Here is a 24345-nt window from a genome sequence, read left to right on the forward strand (position 1 = left end):
AATTAAACAAATAACTATTCCGTGTACAATATTTTACAGGATCTCAAGTCTTAAGTATTTGTATAATATATATATATATATATATATATATATATATATATATATATATATATATATGACTGTAAAAGGGACAGTTCTGAATGGTGGAAAGGGACATGAAAAATGGGAATTTGGCTCGGGGGATGGAGGAAGCAGAAGGGGGATGAGAGAGAGAGAGAGAGAGAGAGAGAGAGAGAGAGAGAGAGAGAGAGAGAGAGAGAGAGAGAGAGAGAGAGAGAGAGAGAGATAGAGAGAGAGAGATAAAGGCGCACTAGCAGAGAGAAAAGTGTGATAAGAGAAAGGTGGTACGGACGCGGAGCCGAGAGGAAGAGCCAGAGAAAGAAGCCAGAGAAGGTAGGGGGAAGAGCAAGATAAAGAAGAAAGAAGCCAGAGAAGAAAGGGGGAAGAGCAAGAGAAATAAACGTGTAAGAAGGGGAGAGGGTAAGAACACTCGCAATATCGGAAAATTGGGAAAGGGGAAAGTTGATTAATGAAGAGGGGAAGAGAGAGAGAAACGAGGGGATACAGATGGACGGGAAAGAGAGAGAGAGAAGAGAAAGAGAGGAGAGAGTAGGAGAGAGAGAGAGAGAGGAAAAATCGCCAAGTGAAGACAGACCCAGACACACCAAAGGGAGATAAGAAAAGGGAGATGAGGCCAGGGAAATGAGGACAAGACTGAAGATCAGGTGAAGTAAATAATACACTTGTTATATACCTGTGATGGACTACACGAGTTTTTCTACCCTGGCAACCAGGCTTTTCTGTTTGTTAGTTCAAACAGGATCTTGCCAGGCTTTTCTGTTGATTTGCCTGTTCAAACAGGCTGTTGCTAGTAGCGGTCTGCTTGCCCACACAGCCTGAAGTTTTATTTGCTGTTCACCTGGAGATGATTTCGGTGTCAGTAACCCCCCCCCCCCGTCCTCGCGCTCCGGTCCCAGACCAGGCCTTCCGGTTGGTACTGGCTGGACGCGGTTTAACATAGATACCAAAGAAAAATATTAGCAGGATTGACTCCAAATCTACACACAGAAATCACTCCCTACAAAAGCAGACGATGCAACATAAATCTAATGACGAGCAGGGTGTCATGAGTACAATAAGAGATGACACTAAGTGTCAGAGGCCCAAAACTGTTCAGCAACATACCAGAGATCACTGTACAGTTACCTGTGATGTATAATGATACAGTGTGAGACTCACCATACCAGAGATCACTGTACAGTTACCTGTGATGTATAATGATACAGTGTAAGACTCACCATACCAGAGATCACTGTACAGTTACCTGTGATGTATGATACAGTGTGAGACTCACCATACCAGAGATCACTGTACAGTTACCTGTGATGTATGATGATACAATGTAAGACTCACCATACCAAAGATCACTGTTTACCTGTGATGTATGATGATACAGTGTGAGACTCACCATACCAGAGATCACTATACAGTTACCTGTGATGTATAATGATACAGTGTAAGACTCACCATACCAGAGATCACTATACAGTTACCTGTGATGTATGATGATACAGTGTAAGACTCACCATACCAGAGATCACTCATCACAAACTCTTCTCCCACCAGCTTACAACATACCTGAAAAGAAACGAAAAACACATTAATTACCAACTCAGAGTTGATCAGCTGACACGTTTAGAATTCTTTGTTTACATCACACCAGCTGATCACACAACAACAAGAATTTCTGTAGTTATGTTTTTCAGCTGCAATTAAGAACATTACTTCTTACAATGGTCTTGAGAGCACACAGAGGTTATAGGCACATAAAACATACATTATGTATGTTTATATTTAATATACATTGTTACATAAAATATACATTATGTATATTTACAAGGACCCCAATAGAAATAAGTCACTTTGACTTTTTTGGGGGGGTTATACTGGGTAAATTAGGTACAGGTACTTGTGTACCTGTACCTTAAATATAGTTACTAATTTACAAGCATACTTCCAATATAACCTTTCCCTCTCTAGAACACTAGTGTCTGCCTTCAAACACTCCCGCAACACTAGCACGACAGTTCAACACTCCTCCAACACCAGCGTCTGCCTCCGTAATAAATACCATCGTCCATCACTCCTGCAACACTAGTGTCTCCCTCCAACAATCCTCCATCTCTAGTATCATCTTTCAACACTCCTGCAACACTAGTGTCTCCCTCCAATAATCCTCCATCTCTAGTATCATCTTTCAACACTCCTGCAACACTAGTGTCTCCCTCCAACATCCCCCAACACCAGTATCATCTTTCTCCAACATTCCTGCAACACTAGTATCATTTTTCAACACTCCTGCAACACTAGTGTCTCCCTCCAACAATCCTCCATCTCTAGTATCATCTTTCAACACTCCTTCAACACTAGTGTCTCCCTCCAACAATCCTCCATCTCTAGTATCATCTTTCAACACTCCTGCAACACTAGTGTCTCCCTCCAACAATCCTCCATCTCTAGTATCATCTTTCAACACTCCTTCAACACTAGTGTCTCCCTCCAACAATCCTCCATCTCTAGTATCATCTTTCAACACTCCTGCAACACTAGTGTCTCCCTCCAACATTCCTGCAACACTAGTATCATTTTTCAACACTCCTGCAACACCAGTATCTCCCTCCAACACCCCTTCAAAACACCAGTCCTCCAACGATTCTCCAAATCCACATCAATTATTCCAGCCCACAAAGATAAGGCGGGGGGAAAACAGTAAAGTGAAGGAAGTTAATGGTGACTGAAGTAGTCGCTAACAGCCAACACCAAGTATACAGTAACTACCACTCTTGTATAACTTTTTCTTTAATCCAGAATAAAGACAAAAAAATCATTACGGGCAAAAACAAGGCCGTATTAGACGTGGGTACAAGTAGTTCCTACCTGGAGGGTATTCCGGGGGTCAACGCCCCCGTGGCCCAGTGCTTCACCAGGCCTCCCGGTGAATCAGGGCCTGATGAATCAGGTTGTTACTGATGGCCGCTCATAGTCCAACGTACGAACCACAGCCCGGCTGATCGAATACTAACTTTAGGTATCTGTCCAGCTCCCTCTTGAAGACAGCCAGGTGTCTATTGGTAATTACCCTTATGTCTGGTGGAAGGTTGTTGAACACTCTTGGGCCGCGTGCTCCCATGGCCTGCATACTGCTAGCACCAACAGACTGATTAATGCATCAACCAGGACACCTTTACTTATTATATACCTATAACTGGCTTCCAGTGATTTCTTACAATCCTGGAACAGGATTGTTTGGTGCTTTCCTGGTCAGTCAGGCTGTTACTGCTGGCAGCCATCTGGCCCACATATCCATCACAGCCGGGTCTGGGACCGAACAGCTGGAGTGATGACCCCAGAAATCAGCGGTTGGTACGTTGGTATATACCTTTGAATTCCGAGAGATTTTCTACTCCCAGAGCCCGGCCACGGGCCACGCTCATCTGGTGCTTGCTTGGTCAACCAGGCTGTTGCTGCTAGTAGTCTGCTGACCCATATACATCACAGCCTGGTTGATCTGGCATCTGGTGAAGATACATGTCCAGTTTCCTCTTGATGATGATAGTGTTCTCTTATTGTGCCCACTGCACCCCTGTTTTTTCACAGATTATTTTGAACTCCCTCATCTCTCACTCCAATATGTTGCTCTAGTAATGTGCAGATCTGGAACAAGGCGATCAAGTACTTTCCACTTTATATATATATATATATATATATATATATATATATATATATATATATATATATATATATATATATATATATATTCATTGACGGAGCAATGATCTGGGATAATCTAACGGGCTCAGAAACCAGACCTGCTCCCCCCAACAACTACAAACAATCACACTGGGATGGTCCAATAGTGGAAAATATAGCCTCAACGATGCTTCAGAGTGTGTCAGGGAAGGATAGAGCCCGCCTGCTGGCAGTGAGAGCCCCTCATGCTGGGGACTTTCTGTTGGCTGTTCCCAACTCCAGCCTTGGCACACGCCTCGACCCACAGACCATCCGCATCGGTGTTGCCCTTCGACTTGCCGCCCCTATTCTCGCCGAACACAGGTGTATTTGTGGCAGTGAAGCAGCAGACCGATTCGGGTACCATGGTCTTGTGTGCCGTAAATCCGAGGGAAAGATTGCAAGACATGAGGAGGTTAATAACATTATCAAGAGGAGCCTCACAACAGCTGGATGCCCAGCAGTAAGGGAGCCACCGCAACTATGCAGATCTGACGGCAGCCAGAAGCGTCCAGATGGTATCGCCCTTCAAGCCTGGACAGATGGGAAGCAGGTGGTGTGGGACTATACATGTGCATCTACCTTGGCTGATACCTATCTCCAATACACCAGGGAGGAAGGAGGGGCAGCTGCCAGCTTTAGGGAGTCCCAAAAGTCTAGAAAATATGGAGAACTTGCCCATCATTATATGTTTGTTCCCATAGGCTCAGAGACCCTTGGCTCATGGGGAAAGAGTGCATCTAATTTCCTTAAGGAGCTGGGAAAAAGACTCATCAGGGTAACTAGGGATCCCAGGGCAGCTAGTTTTCTGTTCCAGCGGCTCAGTGCGGCTGTTCAAAGGGGTAATGCATGCTGCATTTTGGGCACACGCCCCAGCTCTGAGGAGCTGGATGAGATTTTCGCCTTATAATCGGTGATACACACGTAACAACATGTACCGTATATGCCACCTTTATATCAACAATGTATCTCTTAAATCTTCTGTACCATATTATGTAATAAAATATTCCTATTGGTAAAAAAAAATAGTTTAAAAGATGGGGTGGTAGGGGAAGTAGAATATTCAAATGGCTTCAGGAAGAAATCCAAATATTCTTCCTTGAAGCCTTTTTATCCACTTCTCCGAGGCTATGGGTCCCACAATTTACACCAGAGGTGGACCCCATCCTATATATATATATATATATATATATATATATATATATATATATATATATATATATATATATATATATATATATATTATTATCATGTATTTTTCTCTTCCTCTCCACTGAGTACATATTTAGGACTTTGAGACGTTCCCAGTAATTTAAATAGTTTGACTCTCTGTGGGCTGTAAACGTTCTCTATATCTGTTCCAGCTCCTATATCTATGCTGTCCTGAAAGGGGTCCTCAACACAGCAATATTTCAGATGAGAAAGCACAAGCGATTTGAAAAGTATCACCACTGGCATGCTATTTCTCTTGTTTTGAAGGTTCTCATTACCCAATGACGCACTGGTATAACAACAATATAACAGTGTGCAATTGATGGGCAGGAGATATACCCCACTCATAAAACCAACCTCTTTATAAATTACTCACAATGCACACACGCGTATTCAAAATACACCAAAGTGGATAGGCCACTACCCTTTTATAACCCCACCTATCCCCCCTCTCTCCCCAACCTTTCCTACATTCCATCCTTACCCATCCTTCTTCCTCCCTCCCATCTTACCTCACACCCCGTCATCCTCCTGGCTATCTTGACATTTGTGTTCTTTCAAGCAAAGGTCAGCTGATAAATTTATTTCCAAGTCTTTCACGTATTACTTTCGTTCTATTTGGTGATCCTCTTGAGTTTTGTATACAGTGTTTCTTTTAAGTTCTTCATTCTTGCCATACTTAAGCAGCTGGAGCTTACCACCAATGAACGTCATGTTGTTCTCTACTGCCAACTGCAAAATCCTGCTTAAATCTTCCTACATTGTTTCAGTGTCTTCTACCGTAGTGACATTCATGCTTATTTTAGCGTCATCTGCAAATGATGTTACAAAATTGTGATGTGTGTTTTTATCTATGTGTTGCGACCCCTGAATGGATCACAATGTATATAATGAGTATTACCTTTTCATATAATTTTATATTGCTTATATTTGCGATAATAGCTAAATCGTAAATATATTGCTTTATATTATTATTTGACTTAGTTACTTTTATTAGGTAGGATGTAACATATATATACGCATGCTCATAGTTCAAGTCTTGATTGTCTAACTACTGTAATTATCGCTCATTGCTAGTTTCCCTGCCGGCTTCTCGGTGTTGCTGGGCAGCAACAGTCCACGGAGCAATCACGTGATGGGGGGGGGTGTTCACACCTCGCCTGGAGTAGGCAGTCTGGGCTACTCTCTCTTGGTGGTTGGACGTATTCCTGACAAGACGTGCCTAACTCTCCCTTATTGGCCCTTGTTGGAAGATTGTCTCTGTCACTTTCTTGTTGTTGGTTCTGTAGAACTCTGTTCACAGAACATTGTATAGACTTAGTGATTTTCGACGTTGTACTGAGGTTGTGTGTCGCATAGACACACTGAGAAACTCAGGTCCTGAGCTGTAGCTTCTGACCTAACTTGTACTGGTATCTGTGTACTGTCACAGTCGGGGATTTTCTTATGCTGAACTTAGATTCAGTAGTATGGGAGTTTTGTGACTTTTGTGGAGGATCTGCTGATGGTCCCTACTTAGTGTCGTTATATTATCTCCTTGATCCTGATTCTGTGTCGCAGTTGCTTGTTATATTGCTATTGGGCTTAGCAGTCGTTTTATTTGTAGATGAATGGTTCATAGAACCGACATGTTGATAAATTGGACACATGTGCAACTCTTGGGTATCTTTATTGAGGAAACATTTCGCCACACAGTGGCTTCATCAGTCCATACAAAGGAGAATCTTGAAGAACAGGAGGAGAATGAGGTAATCAGTCCCTCAACCTTGAGTCGATGTGGTCAGTCCATCAATCTTGAATAGAATACGGCATACGTGCTGTATTCCATTCAAGAGTTGCACATGTGTCTAATTTATCAACACGTCGGTTCTATGAACCATTCATCTACAAACCTGTCAGACACTGCAACTTCTTGGGATCTTAATACTTGGGAATTCTTCGCTTGCCTAACTCTTGGGCACGACCTACTTCCACATTGAACAAATGTGACACCACCTATGACTGCTGCACCTCTCCTACCAACGGTTTATAAGCTCCTTCTCCGCACGTATGCCGTATTCTATTCAAGATTGATGGACTGACCACATCGACTCAAGGTTGAGGGACTGATTACCTCATTCTCCTCCTGTTCTTCAAGATTCTCCTTTGTATTGACTGATGAAGCCACTGTGTGGCGAAACGTTTCCTCAATAAAGATACCCAAGAGTTGCACATGTGTCTAATTTATCAGTCGTTTTATTGTTCAAGCAAACTATTCTGATTGCCAGGTGGTCAAGAAGTAGTTGATGTGAGGACTTTGTCAGTCACTAGTTTAAGTCTAGTCGAGTCTTGAGAGACAGCGAACTACTTAGAGCACTTACACACAAACTTATTTGTATATTGTATTAAATGTTAATGTACCAGATGGTACTTAAGACGTATAAATGTGATATGTGTCTTCAGCACAATACTACTGTACACGAGAGAAGTGTTTATTATTATTATTATTTTGATTTTGATTAATTTACTTTGATCTTATACCTCTAGACTGTTATTAATAAATTTATTAAATTTTAATTTCTCTAGTTAGTAGCCTACCAGTTGTAATCCTGAAGCACTAATAATTCTTATTGAATTCTAATGGATAATTGGACCAGGATACTGACTACTTGTTACGAAAACCCAGTAACAGGCTGGATGCTAGAAGGGCAGTCCTTTCTAGTATTCACTTGAGGTCTCTATGCTTATTAGAAATCGCGTTTTTTGTAACAGTCTGTTACGAAGAGGTGCCAGGGCAGTATCCTGGGAACTCATCTTTTTACCTCGCTGGTGCTGGATTTTGATCTGTTTACTACTACTTTTTGTGTTCTATGTATTAGAAACCTGAAAATCCATCTGCCTACCTTCCCCGTAATGCTTATTGACCTCATTTTGTATGTAATCACCCCATGATCGCATATGTTAAACCCCTTTCCAAAATCAGTGTATATCATATCTGGTTTTCTTCCAACGCCTCCGTAATTATCATAGTGGTCAGCATTTGTGACAGACGTGATCTTCCAGTTGTAAAACCCTGCTGGTTTGGGTTCTGCAGATGCTGTTCCAGGAAATCTGCATTTTGATATCTCATCACCCTCTCGAAGATTTATAACGAAGGATGTTAGCACTACTGGTCTGTAATTTTTGGCTAGCGTTCTATCTACCTTATACAAAGGCGCTATGTCTGCACTTTTTAAGCTCTCTAGTATTTCACCTGGATCTAGGCTCTTCACGGAATACTGAGGGCTCGTGCTAGTGGTACTTTGAACTTGTTTATAAATAAGGAATTCCGTGAATCTGGTTCAGGTACTTAGTAAGATGTTTGACTTCATATCCTTAAACAACAAACTGGAAATGGACACTGGATATATCAGTCAATGTTGAACTATTATCAGGTTACGACGGAAACGTCGTCTAGGTGCAATACATACGTCGTATAGGTGCGACAGAAATGTCGTATAGGTGCAACGGAAACGTCGTCTGGGTGCAAAAAAAGTCATGTAGGTATGACAGAAACGTCGTCTGGGTGGAAAAAACGCCATGTAGGTATGACAGAAACGTTGTCTAGGTGCAACAGAAACATCGTGTAGGTGCAACAGAAACGTCTACTTTTCATTTCCAATTTAAGTGTTGTGAATCGTTTTACCCACGGAGTTGATTTCCATTCCTTGATACTTCCTTCCTTCATAGTTATATATTCTTACTAATCCCTGTCTATCCTGCCCATCCGACCCATCCCATCAGCACCACCACCATAATCCCAACACCACCATCCTATCAGCACCATCACTATTCCATCACCACCGCCACCACCATCCCATCAGCACCACCACCATCTAATCACCACCACCACCACCACCATCATCATCCCATCAGCACCACCACCACCACCATCCCATCAGCACCACCATGACCGTCATCCAACACCACCACCACCTCAACACCACCATCCCAACAGCACCACCACCACCGCCGCTCCACGCCCACGCCCACAACTAAGAGGGGTGGGCGTCACAAGTGAGGGCCGCCAGCGGCATCAGTGCCAGGGTGGCTCTCTGGTGGCACCGCTCATGACGTCACAAGCGGCACTGCCACCCAAACCCCAGCACCGTCGCGGAAACTATCGGGGGGGGGAGGGGGAGAGGGGAGAACAGCGTGAGTAGTCGAGGGGAAAGGGAGAGTGGAGGAAGGGTGAGGGGGGGGAAAAGAGGGATGAGAGGATAGTGTGGGAGTTGAAGAGAGGCAAGGGAGAGAGAGGGAATGTGGGGAGAGAGTGGGAGGGGAGGAGGGGGAGAAGAGGAAGAGGGGATATTGGGGAGGGTGGAATGGGAGGTGTAGAGAGAGGGAAGCTGAGCGTGGGAAGGGTAGGGGAGGGATGGGGAGGCGGAGGGTGCAACTCAACGGAAGAGGAAGAGGGGAAGTGGGTGATAACAGCGGGGGAGGCGGAGACGAACACATACACAGAAGGGGAGGTGAGGAAATGGTGAATTACTGGGAGGGGGAGGGAGAAAGAGAGACCGGGTCCAGGAGTCCTGATCTGGGACTGGGTCCAGGAGTTCTGGTCTGGGACTGGGTCCAGGAGTCTTGGTCTGGGACTGGGTCCAGGAGTCCTGGTCTGAGACCGGGCCGTGGGGTAGTTGACCTCCGAAAACACCCTTCGGGTGTCCTACAGACATTCTTGCACAGCGGAGCAACTGAAATTCTCCTTGATGAACACAGTGCTGACTGACGCTCACTGGAAGACTTTATATCCTCTTGATATTGATACATACATGAACAACTCGCACACAGGACAATGATACTTATGACGACGTTTCGCTCCGACTTAGATCATTAACTAGTCACACAAAGCGCGAAAGGGAGGGAGAGAGTCATAGAGTATAGTGTTAACGAAGCAACAGTAGTAGTAGTAGTAGTAGTAGCAGCTGTAGTAGGGGTGGTAGACCAAGGACAAGAGAGAGAGAGGAAAAAGAGAGCATTACATTGTTCTTCCACCCTCTGCTATGTACATTTTAAACAAGACTGTGTAAGCGTTTCATCTGTCGAACTCTCTTATATAAATGATAACACGTTAAAAACTTACTGGAAATCTCTAACTTTCGTTATCATCCTGTCAGAGTCTGATGATACCGTGAATGATTGATGGAATTATCATTCATGGTCTTGTTTCAGAGTACAATACGTCGTTCAGGTTTATTTTAGAGTGAAAAATTGAGAGTGGAACACTGAGTAATCTTATTTCAAAATATAATACTTATCTTTTTTCCAAATAGAAACAAACGGAATGAATGATAGAGGCGAAGTGGTTCCAACTTCCTGTGTTCTGGGAACTTCCTGTGCTCAAAGGAAGTCCTTCCTTTGATCTTCAAGACGTTTAATACCCTTTCTAACTACAAACAATTTTTATTTATTTGCAAAGGTTACAATGTGTGATTACATTTTATATAGTGTTAAGTACAAAGAAAGGCACTAACATGCAGGGGCATTTACGGCAGGTAAGGTAAGAAGAACTTCCTAGATCTCAGCACCTTCAATATACATTGTAAGAAGGATTTTCCAAGTCTTCAATATCGTTAAGAAGTTCAACACCCATTATGCTGTAAGATTAAGTCAACTTCTTCCTTTCACTACAAGACAAGGCCTTTCTAGATTTGCAGGGATTATCAGAAATTCCCAGGTTCCAAAACTATGATCCCTTGTACTAAAATTCATCACTTTATCCGTAAGAAATTAACATTTATCTTTTAAAGGCAAAAATCATTTCACACACACACACACACACACACAAGACTCAAGGGGTTACAGGTGGAAGCTGAAGACACAGATGAACCATAGTAATGTAAGGAAGTATTTGTATGGTCTGAAGTTGGTTGAAAAATTGAAATAACTATGATACGAAAGCGTTGTTTATAACGTGCAACTAACCTGTGACTTGTTTCAAGGGTTCTTCTACCCTAGATCAGCAGAGCAACCTGACTTGCTTGTGTTGGCGGCCCCGCAGACCCACATAGCCATCACAACTCTCCAGACTCGCAACTTGTAGCAGAAAGCTCTTCAGCTTCTTTAAAACTCCCACCTACGTTCCAGCAATATCTCTAACATCTGCTTGTAGTACGTAGAAGAGTCTTGGGCCACGCATGTTGACAGTATTCTCTTTCTGTACCTCGAAATACCCTCCAGGTATACCCCAGGCATAACACCCCCCTATCTTCCAGTGTAATAACTTGTCACAACAGTGTGCAGGATAGCAACCAAACTCAATCCACATACCTTTAATATACCTTTGATAAATTTCGGGAGTCTTACTACTCTCGGAGCCCGGCCACAGGCCAGGCTCGTCAAACGTTCATAAAAGATAAGGCCAGGAACCAGGAATCAACCTTACCAACACAATTAAGTCATAACATGCTTCTGGAATGAGAAGCCATCCAAGGGGAGGCTAGCTCCAGTGCCTAGGATCAAGAGCCCTTCCAACAGTGCTGGAGGTAATACTTTATACGAAATGAAAAAATGAAAATGATAGTCGCAAAATTTTTTAAACTTGTCAAGTTTTTTTTTTTTTGAGGATTTTTCAGAAATTCCATTTTTTCAATAAGGAAAATTAGGATTTTTTTTTATTAAAAACATTAATTCAGAGGGAGAAGCCGATGCCAAGACGCGGGAAGTATCACCAACACATCTCTCACATACCAGAAGTACCACCAACACATCTCTCACATACCAGAAGTACCACCAACACATCTCTCACATACCAGAAGTACCACCAACACATCTCTCACATACCACAAGTACCACCAACACATCTCTCACATACCACAAGTACCACCAACACATCTCTCACCAGAAGTACCACCAACACATCTCTCACATACAAGTACCACCAACACATCTCTCACATACCACAAGTACCAACACATCTCTCACATACCAGAAGTACCACCAACACATCTCTCACATACCACAAGTACCACCAACACATCTCTCACATACCACAAGTACCACCAACACATCTCTCACATACCACAAGTACCACCAACACATCTCTCACATACCACAAGTACCACCAACACATCTCTCACATACCACAAGTACCACCAACACATCTCTCACATACCAGAAGTACCACCAACACATCTCTCACATACCAGAAGTACCACCAACACATCTCTCACATACCAGAAGTACCACCAACACATCTCTCACATACCAGAAGTACCACCAACACATCTCTCACATACCAGAAGTACCACCAACACATCTCTCACATACCAGAAGTACCACCAACACATCTCTCACATACCAGAAGTACCACCAACATGTACATCTCACACATACACCACAAGTACCACCAACACATCTCTCACATACCAGAAGTACCACCAACATGTACATCTCACACATACACCACAAGTACCACCAACACATCTCTCACATACCAGAAGTACCACCAACATGTACATCTCACACACACACACCACAAGTACCACCAACACATCTCTCACATACCAGAAGTACCACCAACATGTACATCTCACACACACACCACAAGTACCACCAACACATTTATTTATTTTTATTTATTTATTTTAAATTTGAGCACACATACAGAGGTACAAAAAAATACAGATAAGAGCAGCATGCCAAAGCCACTTATACTATGCATAGCATTACGGGCTGGCTTAAAATTAACTTAAGATTAACTAAGCAATGATGAAGTCAGTGATAAAACATTAATGTAAACAGATTACTATAAAGCACAAGTGAGTATTACAAAGACAGGTCATATGGTTGCATTCAGTCATATGAAGGATTCTGTTAGGTAGTGTATTTAAAAAATAATAAAGTTAGATTCGGTTTTAGGTTTAACATTTATGTGATATAATTGTGAGAAACATTTAAGATATACAATTTATAAGGTTCAGTTATTCAGTATTTATTTGGTTTTGGGTGAGTAAGTGATCTTTGAGTAGAGACTTGAATTTATAAACAGGTAGTGTTTCTTTTATATTTACAGGTAATGAATTCCAGATTTTAGGGCCTTTTATGTGCATTGAGTTTTTGCATAGTGTGAGATGAACACGAGGAACATCAAAGAGTGATCTGTGCCTTGTGTTATGGTCATGTGTTCTGTTGAGGTTGGCAAGGAGATGTTTGAGGGGAGGGTTAATATCAGAGTTAAGTGTTCTATGTATGTAATAGGTGCAGTAATAAGTATGGATGTTTTGTATGGTGAGTAGGTTTAGTGTATTGAATATTGGTGGAGTGTGCTGCCTGTAGTGAGAATTTGTTATCATTCTAACTGCAGCCTTTTGTTGGGTAATTAGTGGTCTGAGATGGTTAATTGTTGTTGAGCCCCATGCACAAATTCCATAGGTGAGATAGGGGTAAATAAGAGAGTGATATAGGGCCAGGAGGGCTGACTGTGGAACATAGTACCGTATCTTCGATAGTATGCCTACAGTCTTGGAAATTTTCTTAGAAATTTGTTGTATATGCGTGTGAAATTTGAGTCTATTATCAAGGTGGATTCCTAAGAATTTTCCCTCTGTTAGCTTTGTGATAGGTGATCCGTTTATCATTATGTTAAGAGGGACATCTGTAGCTCTGTTACCAAACTGAATGAAGTAGGTTTTGTCAATGTTTAGTGTAAGTTTGTTAGTCCTCATCCAGGTAGATATTTTCTGTAATTCGGTATTTACAGTATTGGCTAGTGTGACTGGGCTCGGGTGAGAGAAGACGTATGTAGTGTCATCTGCAAATAGTGTGGGTTTGAGTAATTGCGAAGCATTTGGAAGGTCATTTATGTATAGGAGAAAGAGAAGAGGGCCAAGGACACTTCCCTGTGGGACACCAACTGTAATTGGTTGCGCAGAAGAGTTTGCCCCATTTGCGTACACATATTGGCTTCTGTTGCTGAGGTATGACTTGAGGTAGTTGAGGGAGTGCCCTCTTATACCATAGTGTGACAATTTTACGTGGAGCAAGTCATGGTCAACTGTATCAAAAGCTTTACGTAAGTCAATGAAGATCCCCAGTGGGACTTCTTTTTTCTCTATTGCAGTGTATATATGTTCTAGCATGTGTATAATAGCATCATTAGTATTTTTATTAGGCCTGAATCCAAATTGGCAGGGGTTGAGTATGTTTTGGGAGATAAGGTAGGAGTAGATTCGTTTATGAATTAATTTTTCGAAGATTTTTGAGAGAGGGTGTAAGTTGGATATTGGCCTATAGTTATTCAACTCTGTTTGGTCTCCTCCTTTGTGGATCGGGGTGACCCTTGCTATTTTGAGTACTGTAGGGAAGGTGGAGGATTCAATGGATTTGTTAAAGAGTGTTGCAATGATTGGAGATAGCACTTGTGACACTTTTTTGTATATAAAGGGTGGTAAGGTACTTAAATCTCCTGCCTTGTTTTTTAGTGCATTGATAATAAGGGAGACTTCGTATGGGTTAGTCGGAGCTAGGAACAGTGTGTTCGGGTAGTTGCCGGTGAGGTAGTCATTTGGTGGGGTATCTCTCATATACCAGAAGTACCACCAACATGTACATCTGACACACACACCACAAGTACCACCAACACATCTCTCACATACCAGAAGTACCACCAACATGTATATCTCACACACACACACCACACGTACCACCTACACATCTCTCACATACCAGAAGTACCACCAACATGTACATCTCACACATACACCACAAGTACCACCAACACATCTCTCACATACCAGAAGTACCACCAACACATCTCTCATATACCAGAAGTACCACCAACATGTACATCTCACACACACACCACAAGTACCACCAACACATCTCTCACATACCAGAAGTACCACCAACATGTACATCTCACACATACACCACAAGTACCACCAACACATCTCTCACATACCAGAAGTACCACCAACACATCTCTCATATACCAGAAGTAGCACCAACATGTACATCTCACACACACACCACAAGTACCACCAACACATCTCTCACATACCAGAAGTACCACCAACATGGACATCTCACACACACACCACAAGTACCACCAACACATCTAGCACATACCACAAGTACCACCAACATGTACATCTCACACACACACCACAAGTACCACCAACACATCTAGCACATACACCATAAGTACCACCAACACATCTAGCACATACACCACACGCACCACCAACACATCTAGCACATACACCACAAGTACCACCAACACATCTAACACATACACCACAAGTACCACCAACACATCTAGCACATACACCACAAGTACCACCAACACATCTAGCACATACACCACAAGTACCACCAACACATCTAACACATACACCATAAGTACCACCAACACATCTAACAAATACACCACAAGTACCACCAACACATCTAACACATACACCACAAGTACCACCAACACATCTAGCAAATACACCACAAGTACCACCAACACATCTAACACATACACCACAAGTACCACCAACACATCTAGCACATACACCATAAGTACCACCAACACATCTAACACATACACCACAAGTACCACCAACACATCTAGCACATACACCACAAGTACCACCAACACATCTAACACATACACCACAAGTACCACCAACACATCTAGCACATACACCACAAGTACCACCAACACATCTAGCACATACACCATAAGTACCACCAACACATCTAGCACATACACCATAAGTACCACCAACACACATCCTACACACCAGTAATATTAAACTCGCGAAGACGTGCACAGAGGAAAAAAATTACTTATCTCAACATAGCTATCAAAAATTTGATCTGAGAGGACAGTGTTTTGCGGCAGCCTTGTGAGAATGTTGAGATCCATCACTGTGATGCTAGTCTCATTCATCGTGGAGATACAGTATCTTATGTAATACAGTCTGTCGTGTAATACAGCCTTACCTTTGATGAGTTTCGAGAGTTTTTGTACTCCTGCAACCCGGCCCTGGGCCAGGCTTGTTAGTGAGCCTGTGATTCGGGGTTTGTTCTACCCTTGCAACCTGGCTACAAGCCAGGCTTCCTTGCTGACTGCCTGGTCAACCAGGCTGTTGTTGCTAGTGACCAACAGACATATATAACCATCACAATCAGGACGACCTGGCACCTGTCACACACCTCAGATCAACCAGGCTGTGATGGATATGCGGGGCAACGGGCCTTCAGCAGCAACAGCCGGGTTGACCAAGCTGGCACCAGACGAGCCTGGCCCATGGCCGGGCTCCGGGAGTAGAAAGACTCTCGAAACTCATCAAAGGTAAGGTACAGGTGTCAAGGTATCTTAATGAAGATAAACAATTATCCTCAAGTTGGAACAGATGAAACAAACTGGAAATATAGAACAACCTTTGATATACCTTTGATATATCAAAGGTTGCTCTATATTTTCAGTTTGGAAATGATGTAGTCCTGTTTTCAGCTTCTAGTTCCTAGGCCTTATCTGTATCCGTAGGCTCCTGCGCCACCGTCCACAGGATAGTCATGAGGTGCACAATAAACTAGCCACTTCGGAGGCGAAATCTAAAAAAAAATCATATCTCTGTTTGCATAAAAAATACGTTTTGCATTAGAAGAACTTAGATGAGGTTTGTGAGTGTTTAGAGAAGGGGGGAGGAGAGATTGCACAGCGTGACACAGTTCAGTGTTGAAACAAAGATGGAAATTTTTACCACACACCTCACCTCCATAAAAAAAAGAAGACAGATGGCCTTGTGATGATAATAACAATATGAAAATCACGTTTTGCGAGATAGATCATGTGAACGAGACAACCAGGGTCACTCAGTGGGGTGATGTGGGGAGTCAAGGAACAACGTAGGGGTGAGTGTGGGGAGAAATCGTGGGGTTATTGTGGGAAGAAAACGCAAGGGTGTGGGGAGAAAGCTCAGGGGTGAGTGTGGGAAAAATGGAGAAGTGTGGGGAGAAAAAACGCAAGGGTGAGTGTGGGAGGAAGAGTATAGGTTAAAAAGTCTACAAAACTTGGGAAAATAGTTCTAAATCAATTATTTCTTTCTCCGTTGAAAACTGAGAAAAGGGAGAGAAATGGAAAGGAAGGGAGGAGGGGAATGAAGGGACGAATGAGAGCGAAGATAAAGAGGGAAGTATGCACCCACAGGGTATATCTGTTACATCAACAATATCAGACTTCACTAGACCTCAAACTCGCTACATATATACCAGAGGAGGAGTGAGGATACACAAGACTTTACCCCTAGTGTAACTAGGGGTAAAGTCTGGTCAAGGACTGGGCCTCGGGGGCGTTGACCCCCGGAACACCCTCCCGGTAGAAACCCTCCAGGTAAACCAGTTCATGGCTGAGAGTGCAGCTTCCCACGGTATACGTTACGTGATAAAACACAGGTTAACTCAGGCTGGGTCATCACGAAATACGCACAAAGTCAGCCACGATCTGAAGTTCACTTCTTGCATCAGAGTTTTCCACCCTGACCGAGACCCGCGGCTGTTGAATATTATTATTCTCGTGAAGGAAAGACACCATTTCGCTCTTTTGTAGAGTTTTTATCAAAGAGACATCGGTATAGAGCGAAACGTTCTCCTGATAAAAGTGTGTTTTGCAGCATGTCCTTTGATGAGTTTCGATATTTAGATTCAAAAATATTTTTTGCCGTCAAATGTTACTCGTAACGAAACGAGACGTAAATCTCTAATGTCCTATCCTGTAGACGGTAAATGACGGTAGTGCGTGTGTGTGTGAGAGAAAGAGAGAGAGAGAAGAGGCAGGGAGAGAGAGAGAGAGAATCCTTTTAAGTTCTTTACTCGCAGCAAACCTCCAGAGCAGTGTACACAAGTCTTGCAGCAGACCACAAGAAACCGATATATTCAACTACGGCACATTCTATCTGAATACAAACCATAAACAAACGATCGACTGGGAATGAAGAGAAATAAGAGGAACAGTGTGGAAAGGGCGTACGTGCAAGGACCACAATATTACTATCACAACCGCAAAACTATGATAGGCTGGATAACGAGAATCATCAAAATTAAGAGAAACCAGGTCACTGATGGCTGTCAGCGAGAGAAAGTTGAAAGAGAATTGAAAGATGGTTGTATGAGGGTTGAAAGATGGTTGTATGAGGGTTGAAAGATGGTTGTATGAGGGTTGAAAGATGGTTGTATGAGGGTTGAAAGATGGTTGTATGAGGGTTGAAAGATGGTTGTATGAGGGTTGAAAGATGGTTGTATGAGGGTTGAAAGATGGTTGTATGAGGGTTGAAAGATGGTTGTATGAGGGTTGAAAGATGGTTGTATGAGGGTTGAAAGATGGTTATATGAGGGTTGAAAGATGGCTTTATGAGGGTTGAAAGATGGTTGTATGAGGGTTGAAAGATGGTTGTATGAGGGTTGAAAGAGGGGCCGAACACAACTGAACCCTCAACCTGTGGTCCACTCCTGTATTCTCCCTTCCCACTCCTGTATTCTCCTTCCCTCCACCACTCTTCCCTTCATCACCCTTCTCTCCACTACCACTTCCCTTCATCACCCTTCCCTTCACCCTTCAATTCACTATTACTATGTACATCTCATTAGGAAACACATAATTGTTTCACATTTTTACGATACCTGGAGCATCAGACAAGCGCTCTCTCTCTCTCTCTCTCTCTCTCTCTCTCTCTCTCTCTCTCTCTCTCTCTCTCTCTCTCTACATTATCTTTGCCTCAGACACCTAAATAATGGTCGATAGTCCTCAATCTAGATAGAAGTAGATAGGTCTTCTTCGGCAGATAGCCTCCGGGGCCCAAAACTGTTCAACAGCCTCCCATCAAGCATTAGGGGAATTGCCAATAAACCCCTGGCTGCCTTCAAGAGAGAGCTGGACAGATACCTAAAGTCAGTGCCGGATCAGCCGGGCTGTGGCTCGTACGCTGGACTGCGTGCGGCCAGCAGTAACAGCCTAGTTGATCAGGCCCTGATCCATCGGGAGGCCTGGTCATGGACCGGGCCGCGGGGGCGTTGATCCCCGGAATAACCTCCAGGTATCCATTTCCAAGTCTCTCTCTCTCTCTCTCTCTCTCTCTCTCTCTCTCTCTCGGTCTCAGTGAGGAGGCAGGCCGCGGCTGCAGTCTTAACCAGCCGGTGGTGATGCAGCCTTCACGTAATCAGTAATTTTTTCAGGTTGAGCAGCGGAGGCAACCCGCTGCTCGTGTTTACATTTAGTCTACACCAGCAGGGAGGCGGACCACCTGTTTACACAGTACACACCCTTGAAGGGCGTGGCGAGCCTTCATGCTGGCAAAGGGCTCTTGATCTGAAGAAACTGGACCAAAAGCCTTTCCTCCATGTTGTACATGAATGGTATACAATACCGACAAGATGAAAATTAGACACACGTGTCTAATTTTCTTCTTTCCTCCAGGCTAAGTGCCTCCCCTTCTACCCAGGCACTGATGACCCCTACGGGTTTACCGTAGAGAGGTTTGATAGCCCCCGTCCATCAGTCAAGACTGATGGACTGATCACATCGACTCCAGGCTGAGGGACTGATTACCTTATTCTCCTTCTCATCTAACACTGTTCTTCTCTGTATTGGACTGAAGAAGTCACTGGCTGACGAAACGTTTCCTAAACAAAGATTTCCAAATGTTACACAAGTATCTCATTCTTCAACTTGTTGGGTTTCTAAACTATTGTACAACGAGACCCCAGAGGAATACACAAGACAAAGGTGCCAACCAGGGGTGTCAGCATAAGGCGCCAAAGGTGCCAACCAGGGGTGTTAGCTTAGGTTGCTAGACAAGGGCGCCAGCTTAGAGTACCATAAAGGGTGCCAGCTTTTAAGGTACCAGACAAAGGTGCCAGCTTAGGGTACCAGCCAAAGGTGCCAGACAAGGGTACCACCACTGACGCGACTTATCATCCTCGCAGAAACACGCTAACTTACTTCTCAAAGACAGCCACGGGACGGAGGGGAATTGAACCGTGGTCTCTTCAGTAGTTGGACCCAACGCTGTACCACTGAGCCAAGGAGAAACAGAGTTGGACCTGCCACATGCAAGAACCAGGGTTCGATTCATCCTCCACAGGGCGACTAGCTTCCTCTTTCAGAGACTCAGTGTCGCGATCCAGAGAGGAAATGCCTGCAGCATTCTGGGCACGCGGCCCACTGCCGGGGAGCTGGACGAAGTATTCGAGATGTAGCTCTAAGTCGTTATCAATGTTGTTTTACTCCGTATTGTATTTTTGTCAATGTATCTTGTTTTTAAATAAACCATATGTAGAATATATAGTGGGTGGTAGGAGAAAATTTTCAAACAGCTTCAGGGAGAACCTAGAGTTTTCCCTGTGGATGAGGGTCCCCAGGACAGTTCTACAGGTGGTACCTCCCTATATTATATATAAATATATATATATATATATATATATATATATATATATATATATATATATATATATATATATATATATATATATATATATATATAAATGTCGTGTCGAATAGGTAAAACTGGTCAATTAGCAAGAACTCATTTAAAATTAAGTCCTTTCTAAAAGGAATGAAAAGATGGGTAATAGGGGAAATGGAATATTCAAACGGCTTCAGGAAGAAATCCAAATATTCTTCCTTGAAGCCTTTTTATCCACTTCTCCGAGGCTGTGGGTCCCACAATTTACACCAGCGGTGGACCCCATCATCGTTTAAAGATATATATTTTTTATTTATATTAATATAAAAAATAATAATTTTGTATCAAAAGAATCTTAGAAAACTTACCTAAACCTTATTATAACAAGCGCAACTCCAACTAAATAAATTTTAGATAAATTTACAATAATTGAATAATAAACAGACATAACGAAATATATTTTTTTTCGTTAGGTTCAGAATGATTTTTGCGAAATTTCCGCATACACAAATTTTCGCTTCCCTTATTCGGCAAGAAGAGAGTTGCCATTTAAGCCAAAATAAATAAATAAATAAATAAATATATATATATATATATATATATATATATATATATATATATATATATATATATATATATATATATATATAAGGGAGAGAGAGAACAAAGGATTAAGAGAAGGGTGTGAAGAGAACGGAGAGTGAACAAGATGAAAAGAAACGATATAGGGAAGGGGAAAAAGGGGGAAACACAAAGGGAAAGAGAGAGGGGGAGAAGAGGAAAGGAAAAATGTAAAGAGAGGGGACAAAGAGAGGAATACATGAAGGAGGGAGAAAGAGGGGAAGCCGAGAGAGGGAGGGAGAGAGAATACTAGAACAGGCGAAAACAAGGATAAAGATCACAACAAGAACATTAACACAAGCCACAGAACAACAAAATAGAGAATAGGAAAAGATTGGACAAGAAGAACAAACAAAATAAGCCAAAAACCACAAGAACAGGAATGCGGATCATTAATCAGGAACAGGGAAGAATATTGCAAATCAAGAACAGGGAGAACACGAACAAAGGCAAGTCTGACCAATGAAATGTAACGGACAAGAACATCTAACTCACATGGAGAACAAGAACAATCACGGACCACTGATAACTGGCACACAAACATAGAACAAAGAACAGCAGTCTACATATAGTCTACCAGCAGTCTACTTGTAGTTTACCAGAAGTTAGTCTACTAGAAGTCTACTTGTAGTCTACCAGAAGTCTACTTGTAGTGTACCAGAAGTTAGTCTATCAGCAGTCTACCAGAAGTTAGTAGGCAGCAGTCTACCCGAAGTTAGTCTGCCAGCAGTCTACCAGAAGTCTACTTGTAGTCTACCAGAAGTTAGTAGGCCAGCAGTCTACCAGAAGTTAGTAGGCCAGCAGTCTACCAAAAGTTAGTAGGCCAGCAGTCTACCAGAAGTCTACTTGTAGTCTACCAGAAGTTAGTAGGCCAGCAGTCTACCAGAAGTTAGTAGGCCAGCAGTCTACCAGAAGTCTACTTGTAGTCTACCAGAAGTTAGTAGGCCAGCAGTCTACCAGAAGTTAGTAGGCCAGCAGTCTACCAGAAGTTAGTAGGCCAGCAGTCTACCAGAAGTTAGTAGGCCAGCAGTCTACCAGAAGTCTACTTGTAGTCTACCAGAAGTTAGTAGGCCAGCAGTCTACCAGAAGTTAGTAGGCCAGCAGTCTACCAGAAGTTAGTAGGCCAGCAGTCTACCAGAAGTTAGTAGGCCAGCAGTCTACCAGAAGTTAGTAGGCCAGCAGTCTACCAGAAGTCTACTTGTAGTCTACCAGAAGTTAGTAGGCCAGCAGTCTACAAGAAGTTAGTAGGCCAGCAGTCTACAAGAAGTTAGTAGGCCAGCAGTCTACCAGAAGTCTACTTGTAGTCTACCAGAAGTTAGTAGGCCAGCAGTCTACCAGAAGTTAGTAGGCCAGCAGTCTACCAGAAGTTAGTAGGCCAGCAGTCTACCAAAAGTTAGTAGGCCAGCAGTCTACCAGAAGTCTACTTGTAGTCTACCAGAAGTTAGTAGGCCAGCAGTCTACCAGAAGTCTACTTGTAGTCTACCAGAAGTTAGTAGGCCAGCAGTTTACCAGAAGTTAGTAGGCCAGCAGTCTACCAGAAGTTAGTAGGCCAGCAGTCTACCAGAAGTCTACTTGTAGTCTACCAGAAGTTAGTAGGCCAGCAGTCTACCAGAAGTTAGTAGGCCAGCAGTCTACCAGAAGTTAGTAGGCCAGCAGTCTACCAAAAGTTAGTAGGCCAGCAGTCTACCAGAAGTCTACTTGTAGTCTACCAGAAGTTAGTAGGCCAGCAGTCTACCAGAAGTTAGTAGGCCAGCAGTCTACCAGAAGTTAGTAGGCCAGCAGTCTACCAGAAGTTAGTAGGCCAGCAGTCTACCAAAAGTTAGTAGGCCAGCAGTCTACCAGAAGTCTACTTGTAGTCTACCAGCAGTCTACTTGTAGTTATCTACAGACTATTCTAGGACCCAGACGAGGTCTATTTGAGTGGGTGATCAATCAGACTGTTGGTGCTAGCACCACACACTTCACCATGGAACAGGCGTAAGGAACAAAGAAATTAGAAAGCAAAAATGGCAATAAAACTCTGGATAGGCAAGAACGGACAACAACAAAAAAAAACTTTGAATAAAAATACGGAAGTGAAAATAACTATAGGAACAAAAACAAATGAAAAAAAAACGAATGAAAGGAAGAAAAATTGTGAACGAAAAGAGGAGGCGGAAGAGGAAAAGAATTAAGCTAGTCATGGAAGGAAGAAGTGAGGCAGAACACGCTAACAATCACTAACAAAAACAATAGAGCAGCGGGTTACAAGGAACGCAACACACACACACACACACACACACACATGAACACACACACACACACATGAACACACATGAACACACACACACACATGAACACACACACACACACACACCAACACACACACACACACACACACATGAACACACGCACACACACACCAATACACACCAACACACACGCGCACACCCACACACACACACACACACACACACACACACACACACACACACACACACACACACACACACACACACACACAATGAACACACGCACACACACACACACAATGAACACACACACACACCAATACACACCAACACACACACACACACACACACACACACACACACACATGAACACACACACACACACATGAACACACATGAACACACACACACACATGAACACACACCTGGAAAGGAACAAGATTATAAATGAAAACCAGCATGGGTTCATGGAAGGCAAATCTTGTATCACAAACCTCCTGGAGTTTTATGACAAGGTAACAGAAGTAAGACACGAGAGAGAGGGTTGGGTAGATTGCGTTTTCCTAGACTGCAGGAAGGCCTTTGACACAGTTCCCCACAAGAGATTAGTGCAGAAGCTGGAGGATCAGGCACACATAAAAGGAAGGGCACTGCAATGGATAAGGGAATACCTGACAGGGAGGCAGCAACGAGTCATGGTACGTGAAGAGGTATCACAGTGGGCGCCTGTTACGAGCGGGGTCCCACAGGGGTCAGTTCTAGGACCAGTGCTATTTTTGATATATGTGAACGACATGATGGAAGGAATAGACTCTGAAGTGTCCCTGTTCGCAGATGACGTGAAGTTGATGAGAAGAATTAAATCGGACGAGGATGAGGCAGGACTGCAAAGAGACCTGGAGAGGCTGGACATGTGGTCCAGTAACTGGCTCCTCGAATTCAATCCAGCCAAATGCAAAGTCATGAAGATTGGGGAGGGGCAAAGAAGACCGCAGACAGAATATAGGCTAGGTGGACAAAGACTACAGACCTCACTCAGGGAGAAAGACCTTGGGGTGACCATAACACCGAGTACATCACCG

At 43.1% G+C, this 24345-nt stretch overlaps 1 protein-coding gene across 3 annotated transcripts in view; it reads right to left on the bottom strand.

Annotated features, from left to right (window-relative positions):
• The window catches only part of stx (ubiquitin-like domain-containing protein stuxnet), a 420592-nt gene that overhangs the window by 85664 nt on the left and 310583 nt on the right, over nucleotides 1–24345 (bottom strand). Inside the window, exon 1 of one of the 3 annotated variants that reach the window (XM_053796941.2) lies at nucleotides 2938–3054. The exons of the other annotated variants lie outside the window; for them this stretch is intronic. The gene's annotated coding sequence lies outside the window, so the exon portion shown is untranslated. Of the gene's footprint in view, nucleotides 1–2937; nucleotides 3055–24345 lie in introns of those variants that run through there. 3 annotated transcript variants of the gene reach the window in all.

The sequence above is a fragment of the Cherax quadricarinatus genome, chromosome 37 (assembly GCF_038502225.1).
Source record: "Cherax quadricarinatus isolate ZL_2023a chromosome 37, ASM3850222v1, whole genome shotgun sequence".
NCBI lineage: Eukaryota > Metazoa > Arthropoda > Malacostraca > Decapoda > Parastacidae > Cherax > Cherax quadricarinatus.